This window comes from Lynx rufus, unplaced genomic scaffold (genome assembly GCF_022079265.1).
Source record: "Lynx rufus isolate CCGP_SWC_20201006 ecotype Redwood Valley unplaced genomic scaffold, mLynRuf1.p SCAF_15, whole genome shotgun sequence".
NCBI classification, from domain to species: Eukaryota; Metazoa; Chordata; class Mammalia; order Carnivora; family Felidae; genus Lynx; species Lynx rufus.
Genome location: NW_025814829.1, coordinates 20,015,437 through 20,034,797, shown reverse-complemented (window position 1 = coordinate 20,034,797; position 19,361 = coordinate 20,015,437).

Sequence of the window (19,361 nt, the reverse complement as noted above, 5' to 3'; positions counted from 1 at the left end):
CTGGACACCCCTGCCATCATGTCCTTATACCTTAGGGCTCAGGAGCCTGCCCGTTTCACTGGAGCCCTGGGCAAAAGCACCCCTTAGCGAGTCATACCCCCCCTGGTACCACTGTGCCATCTGCTCCTGGAGTAGGTCAGAGATCCCGGGGTCTCGACTGACCTCTCCCTTCGCCATGCCCGCTCTGCCGGGCGTTTGTAGTTTGCAGCTGCCTGACAAAAGGTCCTAGTTGTGGATGGCTGCAGGGGTGGGGTGGGACCTGGGGCTGACTCTCCGCAGCCCCACCTTCCCTTCCTGTGGGCTCCCAGTCGCCTTGCCCCTCCAGTCTGGTCCAGTCCCCCAGGCCGCCACTCCCTTTGCCCTGCTCGGCTGCTTGGACCCGCTGAGGGTCAGCGCCGTCACCAGACCTCCTTGTCTTCCTTGAAGCAGCGCCCTTCTGGCCCATCTTTCCACCTCCGTCCGTTTGGACCCCTGCTTCCATCTTGAGGCCTCCCAGCACTCATGAGCCCTTCTGTCTCCAGAGCAAATCCTCACACCATGAATCGGTCGCTGGGCCAGGACGCCGAGGTGCATGGGGCTCCCTCACCTTCCAGGGGCTCAGGCCTGCTGGCGGAGAAGGTGTCTCCATACACCTTCTTGTCAAGTGCTCATTGAGTGCCAGGCGCTATATTGGGCCCTGAGGATGGGGCAGTGAAAGAACTTCCATGTCCCTGCTGTCAAAGAGCTTAGAAAGATGTCACCCAGATACACACATGGTACATCCAGGGGTCAGAAGTGTGACAGGACAAAATTGAGCAGGGTCAGGACAGATGTGACGGCCGGGTGTGGGGGCTCTCTGACAAGATCAGGGGCAGCTGTGACTTGAGGCAGGGCGGGGAAGGTGGACCCCCAAGGACAGAGCATTCCAGCAAAGGCCCTGAAGGGAGCGTACTTGAGAATGAGCAAGGAGGAGGCAGGCTGGAGCACAGTGGCCGGGCAGGCTGGTGAGGCCACCGGGGAGCACGTAGGACATGCCAATGCTTGGCTCCAGCTCAGATCGGTTCGCTCAGACCTGGCGGTGGGGACAGGCATCAGTAGTTTTTCAAAAGCTCCTTAGATGACCCTAATGGAGCATGTGCAAGTGAGCAGGTTTGTCAGGACTTGAACCCAGGCCCGCCCGCCTGAGCAGCACCACCGGCCTCCCAGGGAGATGTGGGCGGCCAGCGGCCAGCACAGAGGATGCACAGCTGGGGTCCTGAGGACTGGGAGCAGCACCTTCGCCCTCCGGTCACCTACAAGCAAAGGTCACCATAGGCACCAGAGGGTTAGCCAACAGTCACTGCGCCCCCACCCCACCACACGCCCCCTGCCACCAGCCAGCTCCTCCTCTGGACCCTCTGGACCTCCCACCATCCACCAATGGGAAGGGCAGCATAGGACATGGAGGCCGGAGGCCGCTGTGCCTGGCGGCCTTTCTGAAGGTCGGTGCTCAGCTCCGGTGAGGGTGTGCCACCGCCCGAGACAGGACAGGACGGGGCAGAGGGTACGCTGCCTGCCGGCGCCTCCCCCGCCCATCAGCCTCTTCTCCTCTCCCTCCTTCCCTCCTTCTTCCTGGCTCTCGCTCCCTTTTCCCCTCTGCCACGCCCTCTTTCTGCCCCTCCCCCTTCCTCTTTGGGGGGGAACACTTAACCCTGGGGAGCCATCAGCTGACCTGGCCTTCTCCCTGAGGAAGAAGATCTTGCGGCCTCCCAAGCCCGAATCCCTGAAAAGCTCTCCTGAGGCCAAGCTTCCCTTTCTTTCACCCTCATCCCTTTTCTAGTGACGTCGACACAAGCAGGGGGCATGGGGCGCTGTGGCAGTGGCTGTGTGGCCATGGGGGGGGCAGCCAGAGCGTGGCAGGCGCGTGGCTTTGTCCTCCTGGATGCAGGCAGCACTCCTCCCTGCTTGGAGCTTCTGCCCTGTTCCTATTTCCTGACCCCTCCCCCCTCCCCTCTGCCTCCTCCTTCCCCTCTCCCTCCTCCCTCCCTGCCTCCTTCCCTCATTCAATATTCATCTGAGGGCTCCTGACAATGTGCCAGGCTCTGTTTCCAGTACCACCCGGATACAAACTTGACCCTGACTTAGACCCTACTTGGGGGAGCTCAGAGTCGGAGTCAGTTAGGATTGTGGTCTTGGCTTCCTCTCATGAGATCTCAGTTACTTGAGGGAAGGAGAGTTGTCTTTTAAAATTTACCAAGTTCTTTTCTTTTCTTTTTTCCTTTTCTTTTCTTTTTTCTTTCTTTTCTTTTCTTTTTTTCCTTTTCTTTCCTTTTCTTTCTTTTCTTTTCTTTTCTTTTCTTCCTTTTCTTTTCTTTTTTTCTTTTCTTTTCTTTTATTTTTCTTTCTTTTCTTTTTGTTTTCTTTTCTTTCTTTTCATTCTTTTCTTTTCTTTTCTTTTCTTTTCTTTTCTTTTCTTTTCTTTTTGTTCTTTTCTTCTTTAACATTTCAAACACAACAAAACCTTTTTATGCCATCCAGGTTTTCCCTGGAGGAGGGGTCAGCTGGGTCCTGGGTTCCTGAGACGGAGTCTTACACATCCAGGGCTCCAAAATACACAGGCCTGGATTCAAATCCCATCTCTGCTGCTTGCAAGCTGGGCCACCTTGGGCATGTTACACCCCTCTGTGCCTCAGTTTCCTTCTCTGCGGCATCACCCTTTTTCAAAGGATTGTGAGGGTTCATGAGAACCCTGGGGCTGGCACCCAGTGCTTGGTAAACGGTGGCATGGGTACGCTGCGCATGCCCACCCTGGTCCCCAGCAGCAGGGATTCCAGCCCTCTCCTTCCCCCCGGGATCCCAATCCTGGCATTAGAATTGGCCGCTTTTTCGTTTCTTGCTTTCTTCACCCTTGATAAGATCTGTTATTTTCAACAATGTATTAGGCACCTTCCATCTCAAGGATTTTGCAAGCCTTTAAGATGACCTCAGCCCAGAGTATTGTCTCCACAGAGCTGGGGAAGGAAGCATGGAAAAGTTTACAATAAAAGCATTGGGTCAAGGTGTCACTCAAAGTGGGTCGGCTGCCTTCTGAGGTAGCCAGTGCTCTGTCCCTAGAAGCACTGTGGCAGGGGCTGGGGGAGCACCTGTTGGGAGCTCTGGGGGTGTGCACTGCCTCTCCTAAGTCCTACCGGCTTGCAGAGGAAGGGGCCATCTGGGTCGGCCGGATCCGTACCTGGTCTGACACTACTCTTTGGGTCTCCACTTTGCCAAGCGGGGGAGCAAGGTCTGGCCCACAGGTGAGAAGCATTGCTCAGAGTGGCCGAGAAAAATGTAGTAAACCGTGGCTGTGGGTTGCAAACCTCCTTCCCCCTGGACTCCAGGAGGCTTGGGCCACCCTCCCAATCAGGTCACTCGCTTTAAGACCAGACTCCCTTGGCTTTTCAAGAGCTGGGACTGACTCTGGGGTGTGGGAATGAACAAACCTGGGGTTCCAGAAGCTGGAGCTGTTGAGGGTGGGAAGGCTGCCTTGGGGAAGAGGGGATGGGGCCAGGGGTTAGAGAGATGATCCTCAGCCACCTGTGACTGTATGCCTCTGGCCGAGAGTTCCACCTGGTAATGGAAAGGACGGCCCAGCTTCACCATACAAGGTAGCGGGGAAGGTCAGGATTCACAAGCAGGGCAGAGGTCGAGAGCAGAGCTCTCTCTAGTGCCTGGCTGCCTCGACTTGAATCCTGTTCCACCACTTCCTGGTTGTGGGACCACATAACATGGCTTCTCCGTGCCTCAGTTTCCCCATCTGTAAAATAGGGTGAGCGTAGGATTAATGTGGAGATTAAACGAGTTAATACATAGGGGTGCCTGGGTGGCTCGGTTGGTTAAGCATCCGACTTCGGCCTAGGTCATTATCTCGCCGTTCCCAAGTTCAAGCCCCACGTCGGGCTCTGTGCGGACACCTCGGAGCCTGAACCTGCTTCGGATTCTGTGTCTCCCTCTCTCTCTCTCTCTGCCCCTCCTCCACTTGTGCTCGCTCTCTCTCTCTCTCTCTCTCTCGGGAATGAATAAACATCAAAAAAAATTTTAACGAGTTCATACACGGAAAGCACTCAGAATTTATTGGCCACATAGAAAGCACCACATTAAGTGTTAGCGTTGTTACCTGTCTCCCAGGATAGAAGCAGACATCACTCACCCTCTGTTTTCCCAGTGAGTGCCGTGAGGGAGCACTAGAGGGAGGAAGTACTGTGCGGGGGGGGGGGGGGGTAGTCCAGGGATGAATAAAACCCATTCTGTCCCAGGGGAGCCACTCTTCTTCCCGAACTACCATCAGAGCTGGAGAATTCCGACGTCCCTTATCCTAACACATCTATGTTCCAGGCAGAGTGCTGTGAATTTAACAAATTGACTAAATTTAAAAAAATGTCCTTTGTTTACTTCAACAGACATTTATTAAACATCTCCTTGGCCCAAGCAACCCTGTGAAACACTAAAGATTTAGAAATAAGTAAACAGTGCTCTCTCCTCAAGGAACTCAACGTCTGGTCAGGGAGAGATAAGCCGATTGCAGGAATAATAATAATGGCTTCGAAGTGGGCTTCGTTTATCTGCTCCTCACAGATGCCCGGGTGATAATCCCAGAGGGTGGGAGCGCCCTGCCCGCCGTGAGCCTCCCTCCCCTCCCCTTCCTCAGCCCCCGCAGTACCTGTGAGTGTTACAAGCCTCATAAAGTGAGTTGCACCTTTACACTCTAGGTTCGGGTCAGGGTCGTGAAGAAACATGAATTAATATAAAAATGAAACGTCTGATCCATCAGGAATCTTCCCATTGATGGTCCTACCGGCATCTTTGCAAGGTTCCCAAGCCCTATGTTCCCCAGCCTCTGAGCCTCTTTCTCCACCTGTGTCTGACCATCTACTCTGTAGTGTGACCATCTACACTCGTGCCGTTGGGCCAAGGACCCCACCTTCCCGGAAGGGGCTTCCTCTCTCAAGCCTCTGCACCTCCAGAGTCCATCTGTCTGTGTTCCCTCTGCCTGGACTTCTCCTTCCACCTCCCTCAGCAGCTCCGGCTCAGTCAGACTCACTGGGCCTTGGACAGGTGCTTCTCCTTGCTGGGAGTTCAGCGCCCCTGTCCCTAGAGTGAAGGGGGGCCCCAGATGCCCTAGAGTGTCCCCTCTGCTCCAGATTTTACACCAACCTGTTTCCACTTCAGTGTTTTGTATGAATCATTTCCCTCCCTCCTCCTTTCAAGCATGTCTCAAACTCCCCTCCTCCAGGAAGTCTTCCGTGATCCACCCCATGAATATTTTCTGTGTGCTCAGTTCTGCCGGCACCAAAGTGCTGACACTAGGGCTTCAGGGGGTCTCAGCCTCTCATAACCCCCATCACCCAAACGTCACCCAAATACACACAACCTGAGTAAAACCAGAGCTTGATAGGGTAATGTGACCTCGAGGTAAGTCATCCAACACCCTCCACCTCCAACCAGTCGTACCCCCAAGCCTCACTATCTAGAAATTCTAACAGCCTGCGTTCTGTACTCGGGTTTCCAGTGTCTTCCTAGGGTTCAGATTGTAAACTGGGCGGTCTTCACTGCCACCCCAACCCTAACTGCTTTGTTAGGCGAACAATACCAGGTGGTGAGTTTGTTTGCAATGACTGAGGCACTCTCATGCACACTAGCCCATTTTGCTCTGAAAACATCCTGTGGGGTAGACAGGGGCAGGCACGATTGCCCCATTTCACGGATGTGGAAACTGAGGCCCTGGGAGTTTTAACACCTTGCACACGGTTAGTTAAGTGACAAAGCAAAGTCTCCCATCAGGTACACCTATTTGCCTCACTGAACTAGTTTTTTGCCAGCTCCAATTTTAATCCGTTCCAGTATGGAGCTGTTGAGCCCTTGGCCCCTAGAGCTGGCAGGGGAGCCAGAATTTTGGCTCCTAATTTGACTTCTAATCTGACTCGCCCAGCTGGTTCGAAAGACAGCCACTCTTCACCTTGCCTCTTCCACAGCTGCTCGGGGCCTCTCTCTGCACCCCTCCTTCTCCCCCCACCCTTTCCCACTAGCTCTGGGAGCCTTGGGATGGGCGTGGGGTGGGCTCCCAGGAGGATGTGAGCCTAAGGACAGGCGGGATGTTTTTCCGACTCCACATTGTTCTGCCCGTGCCCATTGTGTGGGCTGAGACCTGGACGTCACCGAGTCGCCTGGCAGGCTTTCAGCAGAGCTGGGGAACATTTCCGGAGGGAACTGACCCGTTATGAATGATGGAAGCTTCTCACAAGTGTTGGCATTTCTTTGGATGGGCCAGACTCGGGGAGCCAAGGCAAGGAAGACTCCCAGACTCCCCGCTCCTGGCAGCCGGCTACCAGACTAAAGGTCCCAGGGACCTTGGCTGACCTGTGGTTTGCAGAGAGGGCCTAGTCCCACAGCGAGAGGGGTTTGGGAATGTAAAGTGGAGGGGAAAGGGGTTGGGGGCGAGGGTGGGATGGAGGACTTGCCTACGAGGGGCCAAATTGAACGGTTATTCTGTTTACATCACCTGACTCCAACTTGGGACGGCTCACACCTGAGGACGGGAACCGGATCTGGTCACCTTGGAAAGCTCATGGAGCTCATCCTACAGGAAACGCGGGTCAGAAATGTGTTAAAACAGTTCGGCGTTTGCCATGGATGAGTAATGCTGGGTGTACGCCCAGCTCTTCCCTCCCAGGGAAGGCATTTAATTTGTGCACCCCCCCCTTTACCACGTGGCTGGGCGTGCCCCCGGAGAGGTTCCCCGATGTCGGGTGTTGTGTATCGATTTTCCCACAGTTTGATTTAATCCTCAAGAGGCCGGCATAGTAACCCGCTTCTTATAGATGAGGAAACTGTCTCACAAAGGTTAAGGAATTAGTTCCAGACCACACACACACAGCTATCTCGTGGCAGAGCTGAGCTTTGAACCCAGGTCTGTGACGCTGCAAAATCCACGTTCTACAGCAGGATTTCTCAACCGTTCGCGTCCATAAGAATTGGTTGGGGTGTTAGCTAAGAATGCAGAGTTCTGGGCCCCGTCCCCCACCCCACCCCTCAACAGAACAAGGTTAGGTGACTGGAATCTGCATTTTTTGCCAGACAACACAGGTGACTCTGAAGTTGCTGGGGCACAATCAGAGAAACACTGCCTTGGGGTCTGGACTGCCTTCTGTGACTTTAGCCAAAGAGAGCACCAACCTGGTCTGAAAATGTGGGTGCAGCCCGATGCCCCTGCCACGACCTCATGGTGGCCTCACCTCACGCACGTGTCCCTTGCCTGAGGAGTGAAACCCAGGAGAAGCAGCCTGGAGCCTATGAGGACGACCAATCTGCAGCCTAGAAAAGTCTCCCGTCGCCCTTTACAACATGTTAAGCCCACAAGAGAAACCTGAGTGACAAAATCAGGGATAAAGGGGTCCTCGTTCATCCCTTGGATGTTTATGGACCTCTGCCATGGGAAAGGGTTTGGGACAGACAGCTGAGATCCTGAGCTGGCAAATAGTACAGGTTTCTCAGAGCTGGGTGCCTCCAGGAACCTCCTGCTTTAGAATTATTTGCTGTGTGCTGCGAATTCAGAACCCTGGGCCCCCACCCAGACTCCACAGTCAGAATCTCGGGGCCGGGTGAACTCTGGAAATCTGCATCTTAAATACCCTCCCCGGGCGATTCTGAAGCAAACAGAGGTTTGGGAAGCAGTGCGCAAAGGGTCTGGAAGGCAAGGAACTCCTGAGGGGATCCCAGGAAGGCCCCACAGCTACAGCATTGGCTGGGAGCCCCGGGGGGCAGCTGTGGGTTAGTGGCAGGAGGGTCACGCTCAGTGTGTGCAATTCTGGGTTTGAATCCTGAGCGAGTGGCAACCTCCCTGAGCGCAAGTGCTCACAGGCTAGATGAGGATAGTCTGGGCCACCTCCCCGCATCACCATGAAGACCAGGGGGCATGCTGTAGGCCCCGAATGGTCCACGGCACGGTTTATGGTGGCACAAGTTTATTCTAGGTTTTTAGGCAATTCCAACAGAAGGCTCCTGGCAGCATCTGGCCTCCAGCTGGCACAGACACACTTCATGCCCCTGGGGAGCCAAGAGCTGGGCTGGGTGTGGGGGGTTCAAATTCAGAATCATGACTCTGGACTCTGATGGAGTGGCCCGGGGCATCCTTGGAGGGTCAGGGCTCAGGCTATGGCCCGCAGGACACTGACACCCAGATCAGCCCTCGAGGGCTGTTGCCACCCCTCCACTGCCCTGTCTGTCTGTCCACTCCCCTGTCCATCTGCCTCCAAGCCCCTTTGCTCCTCTCCAGGAGGTCACACATTGGCTCTGAGGGGCCAGCTCAGGCCCTTCTTCACTCTACCCTCACTGTTCCTCCTCTTGTCTCCCTGCTGTTGTCCCTACCGAGCTGGGGGACCTAACCATTCCCCCTCTCCGCCACCCTCAGCGGCTCTGAGGACGCTGCCCACTCTTCCTTGACCCGCACGCCCTCTTTTGAGGCTCCATTCCCCACCCACCCCGCGAGAAGCCCAGGGTTATCCTTAGGCCCGCAGCCAACTCCTTCCGGCGGGGAAGGACCTGCTAAACTAATTCACACTCAGGAGGTGGACGAGGCGTCCCTGGGCCCTCGCCGGGAACGTGTGCGCTTTACAAGAAGCTGCAGGAAGGAGGCAGAGCAGGGCTGGCAGACGGCCTCTCCCCTGGCAGCTTGGCCTTGCAGTTAAGGGCACAGGCTCTGGAGCCAAAGGGTTCAGATCCTGGCTAGACCATTCACCTTGGGTCACCTGCTTTACCTCTCTGTGCCTCAGTTTCCTTGTATGCAAAACAGAGATGTGGTCAACGAATCCATTTCCTTAACGCAGGGGAGCACTCAGAACATGTCTGGGACGTACCAGGTCCTCGGTAAATATCAGCCATTAGCACTTATTAATGGAAGGGTTTCGGACACGGGAGACCGTTAATGGTCTGGGCTCCATCAGTAACTGCCCGTGTCCACCCAGGGCCATGTGCGCCCCGCCTCCAGCCTTCGTGGCGCTCTCATCCGAGGGCGATGCTGCAAAGGGAGCCAGTGTCCAGACTCTCAGGCCGAGACTCAGCCTCTTGGGAAATCTGGGGAAGAAGGGTGAGAACAACAGTGGCCAGATTAGGGGCAAGGTCTCAAATAGCATCCCTGAAGCCAGGGCAAAAATGGACGGGAGAGGAACTTGACATCTTCTCCGCTGTCATTTCCTTTAGGTTCAGCTCCCCTGTGAACTGGGGGCAGGGCTTGGTGAGAGATGGGGGGCACAGGGGCGGGGGTGCAGTTTATGAACCACTGGGTCTCTGGACTCTGGGAAACCGGGAAGGAGTGGGATTCTCTGGCAGCAACTTTCTTCTGCAAAACGGAAAGAAAATTCAGGTCCTCCAGGCAGGGAGACGGGCAGGAGGGCCCTGTCCCAGTCACCCCTCCGGCTCCCACCCCGTCCCTTCTGGCCAGCATCCCTCCAGATAGGGGCGGGCAGGAAGACTGGAAGGCTCCTGGAGGGCTGGGGGGGGGGGGGTCCGTGGACAAGTCTCTGCCGCAAATGTCACCTCGTCTCCCAGCCCCGTGTTCTCCAGGGACATGAAGAAGGGGACTCCTCTACTTCCTCAGACGAGCCACCCCGGGAGAGCCCTGTCTCCTCACACCGGACCACTGGGAGGGGGTCCAGCACCCCTTGTTGGTTTGGAAGATGCATCCCCGTTTGAAGAATGCCACTTAGGTAGGGGGCCCCGCTAGGAGGGGAACCAGGACTGCGGCCAGGTCAGGCAGAACACCAAGTTCACACCCTAGAAACTCTGACACGCAGAAAGGAGACACCAAAGCAGAGACTGTGGCCAATAGTAATTCTCTCAGTGCCTCCATCTTGCAGAAGGTGGAAGAAGCCATGAGGGAACAGCCGTTAGGCCCACACTTTCCTGGCACTCGGGGTGAGTCAGGGCCTGCGCTGCACCGGGAAGCACGGTGACTCATAAGACAAGGGCCACACACATGAGGAATCCGGTGCAGAGGGGGACGGTGGGTTACCCGGCCACAAAGGAGGGCGCCCCTGATTCTATCTGGGAGGGGGGATATTTGAGCTGGACAGACTGGGTCGCATTACTGCAGGACAGGGGAGAACAGCCAAGGGGCCGTGTTCACGGGTCATAAACCCTTCCAGGGGTGCAGGGTGGGGGGGAGGGACGGGGAACCACAGAGGAGGATGCAAACGCAACAGGGGCCTCGACGTGCACATTGAAGGGATTCCTGCAAACAGTGGGAAGGGGGAACATACATGGCTTTCTCCTGATCATTAGAAGCAATATATCTTTATCATTAAAAATTGGGGGAGGGGCCCCTGGGTGGCTCAGTTAAGTGCCCGATTCTTGGTTTCAGCGCAGGTCATGATCTCAAGGTTCTTGAGATTGAGCCCCGCGTCGGGCTCAGCACTGGCAGCACAGAGCCTGCTTGGGATTCTCTCTCTCTCTCTCTCTCTCTCTCTCTGCCCTTCCCCCACTCTTGCTGTCTCTGTCTCTCTCAAAAATAAATTAATTAGGGGCGCCTGGGTGGCGCAGTCGGTTAAGCGGCCGACTTCAGCCAGGTCACGATCTCGCGGTCCGTGAGTTCGAGCCCCGCGTCGGGCTCTGGGCTGATGGCTCAGAGCCTGGAGCCTGTTTCCGATTCTGTGTCTCCCTCTCTCTCTGCCCCTCCCCCGTTCATGCTCTGTCTCTCTCTGTCCCAAAAATAAATAAACGTTGAAAAAATAAAAATAAAAAAAAAATAAATTAATTAATTAAAAAAAATTTTTTATGTTTATTTTTGAGAGAGACAGAGACAGAATAGAAGTGGGTTAAGGGGAGAGAGAGAGGGAGACACAGAATCCGAAGCAGGATCCAGGCTCTGAGCCGTCAGCACAGATCCCGACGCGGGTCTCGAACCCACGAGCTGGGAGATCGTGACCTGAGCCAAAGTAGGATGCTCAACCGACTGAGCCACCCAGGCACCCCTCAAAATAAATAAATTTTTAAAAATTTAAAATAAGTGAGGGGAGAAACAGAAAAAGAAGAGAGAAAAAAATTAAAATCACTCATCTGCCAGCTACCCAGAAATAACCACTGTTAACATGTTGATGTTTTCCCTTCAGATTCTTTTTTCATAAAGAGAACTTTAAAAAGAGGATAAGTATGATAAATACAATATGTAATATACAGGCATATTATATAGCAAAATACATATTTCATATTAAAGGGTTATGTTATATTAGAACATAATCTGAATTCAGAGAATATAGATTAACAAACAATTATTTTATAATAATTTAGTATGCATGCTTTTTAAAAAACTAAATTGAGATGGTACAAAGGGGAGTTTTAAATTTAATTTATTTATATTTAATAGACAACACATCTGTGTGCTCCATAATTTAAAAGGTCCAAGAGCATTTATAGTGAAAGTGTCCCCTGGGCGGCTCAGTCGGCTGAGTGTCCGATTTCAGCTCAGGTCATGATCTCACGGTTCATGGGTTCGAGCCCTGTGTCAGATTCTGTGTTTGCCTCCCTCTCTGCCCCTCCCTCACTCATGCTCTGTCTCTGTCTCTCAAAAATAAATATGCATTAATAATAATAATAATAATTTTAAAAAGAAAGTGTCCCTTTCACCCCATCTCCCAGCAGCTAGTTCCCCTCCTTGGAGATGTGATTGTTGCTGTAAACCTCAAGGGACTTTATTCATAGACAACACAAACACATCTTATTTTTTCCCCTTTACACAAATGTCACAAGAGTGTTAGCCACTTATTCTGCATCCCCCAGTTTTTACTAAATATATCTTAGATACCATTTCCTATCAATACATAAAGTGTTCTCATGTTTGTGACTACATGATATTCCATTATATGGCTGTCTCTAATTTATGTCTCTACTCAGTCATTTGGGCTTTCCACCGTGTTTTGCCTAAGTAAACAGTGCTGCAATAAATAACTTTGCACATATGTCATTTTGCATAAGAACACCTCTCTAGGGGCACCTGGTGGCTCAATCGGTTAAGTATCTGACTTTGGCTCAGGTCACGATCTCGAGGTTCGTGAGTTCGAGCCCTGCGTCGGGCTCTGTGCTGACAGCTTGGAGACTGGAGTCTGCTTCAGATTCTGTGTCTTCCTCTCTCTCTCTCTCTCTCTCTCTCTCTGCCCCTCCACCACTCATTCTCTATCTCTCTCTCTCTCAAGAATAAATAAACATTTTTAAAATTTTTTTTAAAAAAAGACAGAGTGACCCTCAGTCTGAAAACCATAAAACAGACACATTAAGAGAGAATTGAAGGGGCGCCTGGCTGGTTCAGTTGGTGGAGCATGTGACTCTTGATCTCAGGGTCATGAGTTCAAGCCCCACATTGCGGGTAGGAGTTTACTTTAAAAAAATAAATAAGCAAAAAGGGAAAAAGAGGGAATTGAAGATTTCTGTTTAAAGACAGACTACTGGCCACACATGTGTGTTGTCCCTCCTGTGACCCCCCCCCACCAAAATGACAATAAAGCAGTGACGAAAAGCACATTCTCCTAATGAGGAAGAGAACAGGAGGAAGGCCAGCACAGGCGAACATTCTCAGGGGGTGTATGGGAGCGGACTGGGAGACGAGTGGTTGCTGATGAAGGCGAGGAAGGGAGCCCAGAGTGGGAGGCGGCTGAGAAGGCCCCACATCGTCCCAGCAGGACGACAGGGGAGTTCAGGCCTCAGAGAGTCCGTGGGGTTGGACGGCCCAGGGGAGTCAGGAGACCCAGTCATGGCTGAAAAGAGAAGGATTGGTCAACAGTCTAGGAAGACCCGATTCCTAAGCAACACATAGGGCAGCAGGGTTCCATCCCCAACTGGAAGGTTCAGTGACCGCAAAGGAGGGCCTTCCACTTCTGCTACTTGGAATCCCCCCGTGTGACCCAGGCTCCCTTCCCAAAGGAAAGGAAACCTGCCAACTGGCCAGCCGAGCCTCACTCTTAAATACAGAAGGACAAAGATCATCAGACATTCGACAAAAGGCTCAGATATGAAAAGGAAACAAAAGTACATAATTAGGGGCAGGGAGGATGCTCCATAAGAAAGAGAAGTAACTTGGGAAACAGAAACCAAGAAAGCTTTCAGTAACTGACAGGTATTTTCAAGTGGATTTGAGGACCTGTTGGGTCACTAAACAAGGACAAGATGCTATGAAAGAAGCAACCAGAAAATAAACGTGAGCTACTAGAAATTAAAGATAGGATTATGGAGGGGTGTCTGGGTGGCTCAGTCGGTTAAGCATCTGACTTCTGACTTCAGCTCAGGTCACGATCTTGAGGTTCGTGAGTTTGAGCCCCTCATTGGGCTTTGCTCTGACAGTGAAGAGTCTGCTTGGGATTCTCTCTCTCCCTCCCCTGCTCACGTTCTCCCCTCCCCCTCAAAATAAAGAAATAAACATTAAAAAAATAAAAATAGGATTATGGAAATAAATATTTCAGTGAAAGGTGTTGGAAGGTAGAAAATTAGAGAATTACTCTTATATCTGGATAAAAGTCTATTCAGAAAAAAAGTACAAAGAAGATGGAAAGGAAAAAAATTCTCAAATAAGAAAACAAAACAGGGCGCTTGGTTGGCTCAGTCGGTAGAGTATCCAACTTTTTATTTAATGTTTATTTATTTTTTGGGACAGAGAGAGACAGAGCATTAGTGGGGGAGGGGTAGAAACAGCGAGAGACACGGAATCTGAAGCAGGCTCCAGGCTCCGAGCTGTCAGCACAGAGCCCAATGTAGGGCTCAAACCCACGAACTGTGAGATCATGATCTGAGCCAAATCGGACACTTAACCAACTGAGCCACCCAGGCACCCCTAGAGTATCTAACTCTTGATCTCAGGGTCATGAGTTCAAGCCCCACTTTGGGCAAGGAGCCTACTTAGAAAAAAAAGAAAAAAAAAACCAAAGTAATTCCCCAAAACCAAAGAATTTTCAAATGTAAAGGGGACACCAAGAATCACAAATGAATAAGAGATCCACATATCTGTCATGGTGAAATTTTAAAATAGCAATGACAAACACAAGATCCTAAAAGTTTCCCTAGAGGGGGAAAAAGTTTGTCTCTAAAAATACAAGAATTAAGGGTGCCTGGCTGGCTCATAGGTAGAGCATGTGACTCTTGATCTCGGGGTTGTAAGTTCGAGCCTCACATTGGGTATAGAAAGTACTTAAAAATAAATCTATTTTTTAAAATATTTATTTATTTTTGAGAGAGAGAGAGAGAGAGAGACAGTGTGTGAGTAGGGGAGGACAGAGAGAGGGAGATACAGAATCCGAAGCAGGCTCCAGGCTCTGAGCTGTCAGAACAGAGGCAGACACGGGACTCGAACTCACGAGCCACGACCTAAGCCAAAGTCAGATGTTTAACTGACTGAGCCACCCAAGCAGCCCTTAAAAATAAATGTTGAAAAAAAAGAATCAGACTAGCTTCAGGATTCCCATTAACTAAGGCTACAACAATGCCCTCAACATCGTGTGAAAAAACAATTCTTTTTTTTTTTTTTTGAGTTTATTTATTTTGAGGGGAGGCAGAGAGAGGAAGTGAGAGACTCCCAAGCAGGTTCTTCACTGTCAGCACAGAGTCCCATCTAAGGGCTTGATCCCATGAACAGTGAGATCATGACCTGAGTCAAAACCAAGAGTCTGGCGCTCAACCGACTGAGCCACTCAGGTGCCTGAAAAAAGCCATTCTTAATGCAGAAGTCTATATCAATCCAAATTACCATTCAAGTGTGAGGGCGGAGCCAGGCTACTTGTAGAAATGAGAGACTCAGAAAATCACCCCTTCTTAAGAAATGACTTGAAGGTGGGGTACGGGAAAATTATAGTGTAAACAAGAAAAAAAGAGAAGGAGGGAAGGAGGAAGGGAGAGAGAGAGAAGAGGAGGCAAGAGAGGGAAGGTGGAAGGGAGGGGAAACCAGTGGGACCAGGCCAGGGCATCGGTGAAGGGAAGGAGTCCCAGGGAAGAGACAGACAGCTGTGTGACGGAGAAGCAATTCACCCAGGGGCGCTTGGCTGTCTCTTTAGAAGAGCAAATGACTCGTGATCTCAGAGTTGTAAAACAAACTCAAGAAAATGATATTGTTGAGTGAAGAGAAGAAGAGAAGGGCAATGAGAAGAAGAAGGAAGTCAATATGAGACTCTAGGATAAACTAAAACAAATAAAGGGAAATGCAATTACAAGGCATTGCTGGCCCTTGCCTCGGACAATATTTACATGGTCACAAATGCACACATCATTGACTGGATTCAAACCATTAAAACCAACCTATAGGCAAAGCAGGAAGACCTGATTATGGCTAGAAAGTTAGAATATCCTGTCAGCAACATTTGAGCATTTCAAGTAAATGCTCAGAAGACAGAAGGTGGGAAGGAGAGCCACAGGGGAAACATAGGAGAGACGTATCCGTATCCCACAAAATAGTGAGTCCAAACTGGCAATAGCCGACGGCATGAGAAATAAATGTGTTACTTGAAGCAGCAAAGGTAGTCGACAGATTTATTTTCATTTTATTTAGAGGAGCTGAATAAAAACAGCTGTCTAGCCATGTTGGGAGGAGGCAGGGAAGAGGGTTGTATGGGTGATATATGTGAACTACCTCCCTATCCTTCCTAGTTACAAATCAATAGAGGATATCTCAAATGGAGAAATCCAGAAACAGCAGCATAGGCGTATTATTTAGAGACATGGAAATCACTCCCAGAACAGCAGAGGTAGAAGTGGTCGCCTCTGGGGGGCGAAGTTAGGGGGGAGGAGGGATGAGGTAAGGCTGTGCACCGTAGGCTCCTCTGTTCAACTGTGTTTTCAACCCTACGCATGAAGTACTTGGATATAAAAATTTAATTGCATCACGGGATAAATGAGAAGGCAGGCACTGAGAGCTTGTGTGCCAGCACATGAGTGCCGGAGGCCAGATTCAAGGGAATTAGACACCTGCGTCATGAAGTACCTTGCAGGTAAGACTGAAAAATGACCAGGATAAACGTCGACGACGTTGGAGATGAGAAAGCGTTCTGCTTTTCACAAAGAGCCAGAAGGTATTTCTGGAAACCATAGACCAAACGGCTCAGTATAGAATCCTGGCAGAATTCTAGCACAGATTATTAAACAGATGGCTTGGGAGTGCTTTGGGATTTATTTATTTATTTGTACTCTGCCTCGTTCCAAAAGGGAGGATTTGTAGAGGCTTACAGAGACGTATACAGTACAACAAGATTAAAAAAAAAAAATTATGTGAGAAAAGATTCTCAAGTAGTTAACCAGAGCGTTGTTATGTGAGCCCAGCAAATGCACTGGTAGGTAGACGCCCGAGAGAACCGAAGAAGGATCACATAGAAACTTCTACCTGAATGTTCGTAGCGGCATTATCCACGATACCCCAAAAGTGGAAACCCAAATGTCCATCAACTGATGAACGGAAAAGCAAAATGTGGTGTATCCGTACAATGGAATACTGCTCAGCCACAAAAAGGGCTGGGTACTGAGGCACGTCACAGCATGGAAGAGCCTGGAACACACGCTAAATGAACGAAGCTAGACATAAAGGCCACACATTATATGATTTCGTTTATACGAATTGTCCAGAAGAAGTAAGTCTATAAGGAAAGAAGGTAGACAGTGGTTGCCAAAGGCTGAGAACAGGGGGAAGGGAGAGTGACTGCTAACGGGGATAGAGTTTCTTTCTGAGATAATGAAAACATTCTGGAATTAGGTAGTGGTGTAGGTCACACAGTCTTGTGAATATACTAAAAACCACTGACTCGTATGCTTTAAGAGTGAATTTTATCTCAACTAAAAAAAAAAAAATGGAAAAATGGGGAAAGGAGAATAAAAGGACGGACAATAAAAAGGAACCAGGTCAGTACGCAATACATATACTATAAAATTCTGTATAGGTGACCAGGGTGGACCATGCCCTTGGCCATGAGCTTTCCAGCAGCTACTACCAGCTTAGAACTAGTGTTAATTAAATGACTCCCAGCATCCGTACGATAAAAAAGAACTGAATGTTCGGGTGAATCACAGCTTTTCTTGGTGCTGACGCCCAGCAGAACTCTCTCCTGTGCATCTGCATCTAGGGCTCCGTCGGCAACAACATCCCTACCAAACATAACTCCGTTAACATATCCTGAGGGCCCTCAAGCGAGGCATAAAGCCCAAACACAATTCAATGAGGCCACTTTAATGAGGGGCCTAAAAGGTGTGCCAGGATATGCAGACAAACCTCTGGTGGTAAAATGTAGATTCTCCGGAGAGCAGTGGTTTCCGACCTTGGCTGCACCTTAGAAAGCCCTGGGGAGCTTTTGCAAAATACCAACCCGGGACTCCACCCGCAAGAGAGTCCGACTTTCTTCAGCTTCCAGCTGATTCCAATATATAGACAAGTCTGAGAATTGCTAATTAAGTAGATGAATGGTACATCCCTCATGAAATCCCCCAGGAACGTGATCGCTTGCCTCAGAGTTTATTCATAAAGTCAAGCTTATCGTAAACTTTAAATTCGTGTACTGGCATTTTCTGAATGTCTGCTGTGTACCAGGCAGGTGCTGTGCTGTGCCCCTGAGAACAGAAGGGTTCATGTGTGACCCAGCCTCCGTCCTCGGGGAGCTGACAGTTGATCCGCGTTAAGGACACCCCAGCTGGTGATCACAGGAAGGGTGGTAAGTGGAGACGGAGAGAACACAGGCCCCCGGGGTAGCAGTGGGTGGGTGGGAAGGTCCCCGCGGGATAAGCAGCTCGCCCGAGCTCCGAAACGAAAGGTGAATTAGCGGGGCGGTCCGCGTTCAGTATGTCTCTCAGTGATTTGGATGACAATTAGTAACCACACTTTATGAATGAATGCGAGGTGTCATCCTTACCCCGGAACAGCTGGAGGGATTGCCCTTCCGCTGAATGACTGAGTTGGGATCCAAAGCGTGCCCGCAGGGAAGAGGAACCCACACTGAAAGTAAATGAGACTCAGGGTAGAGGAAGGCAACCGGGAGGTGTAGACAGCGCCGGCCTCGGTGATCTACCAGAGGCCCGAATGTGTTCTCATGTCGTTCCGCCACAACCCAGCAAGAACGTGATATGTTACAGTTGAAGAAAATCAGGCTTATAATGTCGAGCCCTGAGCCGACACCGTCAAGGGCAGGGCCAGAACCCAGTGCAGGTCTGTCCTGCTCCCACGTTCCCATTATTCCATGTGTCCTGTACTGTATAGGACTTCAGTAAACCAGCCACACATAGGGGTGCCTGGGGGGCTCAGTCAGTTAAGCGTCTGACTTCGGCTCAGGTCATGATCTCGTAGCCCGTGGACTGAGCCCCGCGTCAGGCTCTGTGCTGCCAGCTCAGGGCCTGGAGCCTGCTTTGGATTCTGTCTCCCTCTCTCTTTGTCTGCCCCCCTCCCCTGCTCACACTCTCTCTCAAAAATAAACATTAAAAAAAAATTTTTTTTAAAGAAAGAACAATAATGAACTTAGGCTCTCACAGACACAATATTGAGCAAGCAAGCTATTGTTTCTGGGGTGAGTGCTGGAAATATTCTATATCTCGATCTGGGTAGTGGTCACCAAAGTATGTACACATATAAAAATTCACTCTGTTCACTTAAGGCTTGTGCATTTTAGGGGTGCCTGGGTGACTCAGTCAGTTAAGTCTGTGACTCTTGATTTTGGCTCTGGTCACGATGTCACAGTTGATCTCATGTCTGATCACACGATCTCACGTCTGAGCTGACAGCACGGAGACTGCTTGGGATTCTCTCTCTCTCTCTCTCCCTCTCTCTCTCGGCCCCTCTCCTCCCTCAAAATAAATAAACTTAAAAAAAAAGACTTGTGCATTTTAATGTACGTAAGTTTAACCTCAATAAAAAAAAAAAAAGTAAACAAGGGGTGCCTGGCTGGCTCAGTGGGTACAGCACTGATCTCAGAGCCATGAGTTTGAGCCCCACTTTGGGCCTAGAGCCTACTTTAAAAAGAGTAAACAACAAGTTATTATATGTCACGTGCTTGGCACAGAATGGGCACTCAATATATTGCTGTCAAAGTTTCTAGAGAGGAGGAGGCGGCAAACCCGTCGTGCTGTGTGCAGCTGAGACCACGCGGGAGCCCTGAGTGTAGTGCAACGAGCCCCCATTTTTATGAGGGTCACTAACAATCAGAGCATGGCATGATGGGAGAGAAGCCTGGCGAGGGGTCTGGAATACATGGCCGACGACCGATGGCTGAAGGAAGTTGAGAGGATGTTGCTGGGGACACTGAAACTTAGGAAGAACGTGAAGGATGTCTTCAATACTGAATGGCTCGCCGTAGAATGGGAATTAGACTCTTCCTCTGTGACTCGAGAGCACTAATTCTCAGACTGTAGCCACATCTGAATACCCTGGG